The following is a 3,433-nucleotide window of genomic DNA, read 5'->3' on the forward strand; positions in this document are numbered from 1 at the left end:
CCACCATATATGCTAGTCGCTTGCTGCAGCTCCACCTCATACCTTTACCTTACCCATAAGCTTAAATAGTCTTGATCTCGCGGGTGCGAGATTGCTGAGTCCCTGTGGCTCACAGATACTTCCAAAACCAGCTTGCAGGTGCTGATGCGTCTGTGCAAATGACGCAACCAAGCTCAAGGAGGAGCTCGATGAAGATCTTGCCCTTTGTGTTGTTTCGTTCTAGTTGATCAGTAGTGGAGCCCAGTTGGGGTCGATCGGGGACCTTTGTCGCATTTGGAGTTCTTCTTTTATTTTGGTTCCGTAGGCGGGCCCTGATTGTATTTGGTTGATGTAATGCTTTATTCATGTAATTGTGTGAAGTGACGATTGTAAGCCAACTATGTATCCTTTTCCTTATTATATTACATGGGTTGTGTGAAGATTACCTCACTTGCGACATATGCCTTCAATGCGATTATGCCTCTAAGTCGTGCCTCGACACGTGGGAGATATAGTCGCATCGAGGGCGTTACAAGTATGCAGAGCATCCATGTTCCGGCGGCGAAGTTCTTCCCTCTGCTGGGAAGTGAGCGGCTCGGGTTGGTACTCTTCATGGGCTTGAGCAGGGTCGTCCTCGTCGTCCACCCCGTCGCCGCGGGGGAAACCGGGAGGACTACGAGGCCCGTTGACCATCAGGACTTCCGCCGCCGGATCACTGCTATCGCACTCGGATGCAGTCTCTACGGAGCCAGTCGAACATGCCGTAGAGAGATTCGTCGGGCTCGATCGCCGCGACTTGGGTGGTGGCCGATTGGCGAGCCACTGCGTGTCTCACCCATCACAGGAGTCGACCGGTACGGGGTCGACGGTTGTCGCAGCAAGACGCCGCGGACACACGCCCGAAAGTGCGTCGCCCCGCGGACGGGGAGCGCGTCGATGTCGAGTGGTGCCTCCTAGAGCCAAGCGGAGTCGTCGGCGATGAAAGTGAGCGCACCGAGACGGATCTCGTGGCCCTCGACCTGAGCTCCACCGGAAACCATGATGAAGGCGATCGGACAAATTGCAACTTCTCCAAAAAAGTCGCTAAGACACCTGCCCCACGGTGGGCGCCAATTGTCGTGGTTCTAAGTCTGATAGTAGAATGGGGGGTAAGTATGAGAAGGCAAGGTCCTAGCTATGGAGTAGTTGTACACACGAGTGTTTAGCGAGTTCAGGCCCTTCTCTGAGGAAGTAACAGCCCTACGTCTCGGAGCCCGGAGGCGATCGACTGATCTCTGTGTATATGAGTTACAGGGGTGCGAACCCTTCTACCAGTGGAGGGGGGTGGCTTATATAGAGGACGCCAGGACCCCAGCCAGCCCACGTAGAGGAGGGTTAAAGTACATTAAGGCTGGGCGTTACTGGTAACGCCACACATAAAGTGTCATCATGACCATTAAGACTATTCAATTACAGACCGTTTGGATGCAGAGTAGATCCTGAACTTCTGATGGTCGAGTGCATCTTCATGGTCGAGTGTCTTCTAGCCAGTCGAGTGGAGTCTCCCTTGGTCGAGTGGAACTTCTCTTGGTCGACTGGAAGGTAGCTTCGTATGATGATGTCCTTGGGCATGGTATCCTAGATAGGTCCATGACCCTACCCTAGGTACATAACCTCGTCATTAGCCCCCGAATGGATCGAGGTTCGAGTGAGGAAGGAGTTGACGATTTTCTCCGACTTGTTTACTGTACTTTGATTATGTCGTATCTTGGATCGGCGATTCTTCTTTCAGCGTTGGCGTCGACTTTTACTTCAGTCGCCTTGATCCATTCTTATCATTTGTCGAGTGAACTTTTGAACTTTGGTGAACTTCCGAGCGACGGGTCGCGGGAAGGATATCGTCTGACAAATTGATCTGCTGTTAGCGGATTTTGCGGGATCTGAAATTTGGGAAGCGCGTGAAGTGGGGCGATCCGCAGCAATCGGGCGGGATAAGGCATGGACGCCTCGATTTCTATGCCGCCTTTTTCGCCATGTATCGTACGTGTGTGACTGTTTCGGGATGTGACAGATCTGCTCGGACCCACTCGTCAGCCACTCGGAAGCGCCCTTAGATAAAGCGTCGGGGGTGAGTTTTTGAACAATGCCTCCCCATTCTCCTCTCTTCCCTCTCTGCCTCCACCCACGGCGCCTGCTCCTACCTCCGCCTTATCCACCTCTCGAGCGCTTCGTTGGCGATAATGGTGAAGAAGAAGACGGCGGCTCTAGAGCGTGCAAAGAAGGCGACGGCGACGGGGCAAGCGAAGGGGAGACCATCCAGTCGGGGCGGATCTTCATCGAGGTCCCGCCTGCCGAAGGGTTGGGTCCAAGGGGATTGGATCCGCTCGACCATCACTGAGAAGGACCTCGACGACCTGGCCGATGAGGGACTGATCCCCCACGGGTCAGCGAGGCTCCCGGGGTCCGAGTGTCAACCGCAGCCGCAGGAGGGTGAGTGCGTTCTCTTAGCCACTCACGTAGATCGTGGTTTTTCTCTGCCGCCGAGTGTGTTCTTCCGTGGGTTTCTGAATTTCTTTGGGGCACAACTCCACCATTTCAATCCCAATTCCATCGCCTATCTTGCTGCCTTTGTGTCCATGTGCGAGAACTTCCTGGGTTGTCGACTGCACTGGGGTCTCTTCAAGCACATATTCACCTGTCAGTCGCAGACAGTAAGAAAGGCAAGCCCGGGTGATGAGAGGACCAATGTTATACAGATGTGCGGGGGTCTTGGGATCCAGTTGAGGAATAAGAGCACTTTCCCGGCCATGACCCTTCCTGAGTCGGTCAGAGGGTGGCAGTCGACTTGGTTCTACTGCCAAGACGAGTCGATGCCGGGGCAGTCGACTGGTCTCCCTCCGTTCTCCATGGTCCGAGTGGACAAACCGTCTTCTCTGAAGGTGCTTCCTGAGGAGAAATCCAAGGTAAAAATGTTGGTGGAGCGCGTGGTCCAACTCGTTCGGGACGGAGTGACGGGCATGGATCTTCTGGAAGTCTTCCTTAGGCGGCGTATCCAACCGCTCCAGTACCGAGGCCACCCGATGTGGCTGTACTGCGATACTGAAGACACCACTCGGGTCCATCCAGAGGCAGTCGACGACGCCACGCTGGAGAGGTGGGTGGCCGCCATCACAGGGAACAAGGACAACCCTCGAGGGGCGAGGAGGATCCCGCCACTCGACTGTACCTATACGCCGGACAAGGTATGGCCGCTTATCTCTGAGCGTAAATTTGTTTCATCCATTCTTCTTTGTTGCGAATTGGTCGGTTGATCTTTATCTTGCTTTGTTCCTTGTCTGACAGGCCACCACTGAATTGTACTCGATGCCCAATGGGGCGCAGACGCCGACTGAGGAGGGGGAAGGAAGCGGGGGAGAAAGCCCGGAGGAGTGGGATTCGGATGCTGATGACGACGACGAGGGTGACGACTCTGGTG

This window comes from Triticum dicoccoides, chromosome 7B, assembly GCF_002162155.2.
Source record: "Triticum dicoccoides isolate Atlit2015 ecotype Zavitan chromosome 7B, WEW_v2.0, whole genome shotgun sequence".
Classification (NCBI taxonomy): domain Eukaryota; kingdom Viridiplantae; phylum Streptophyta; class Magnoliopsida; order Poales; family Poaceae; genus Triticum; species Triticum dicoccoides.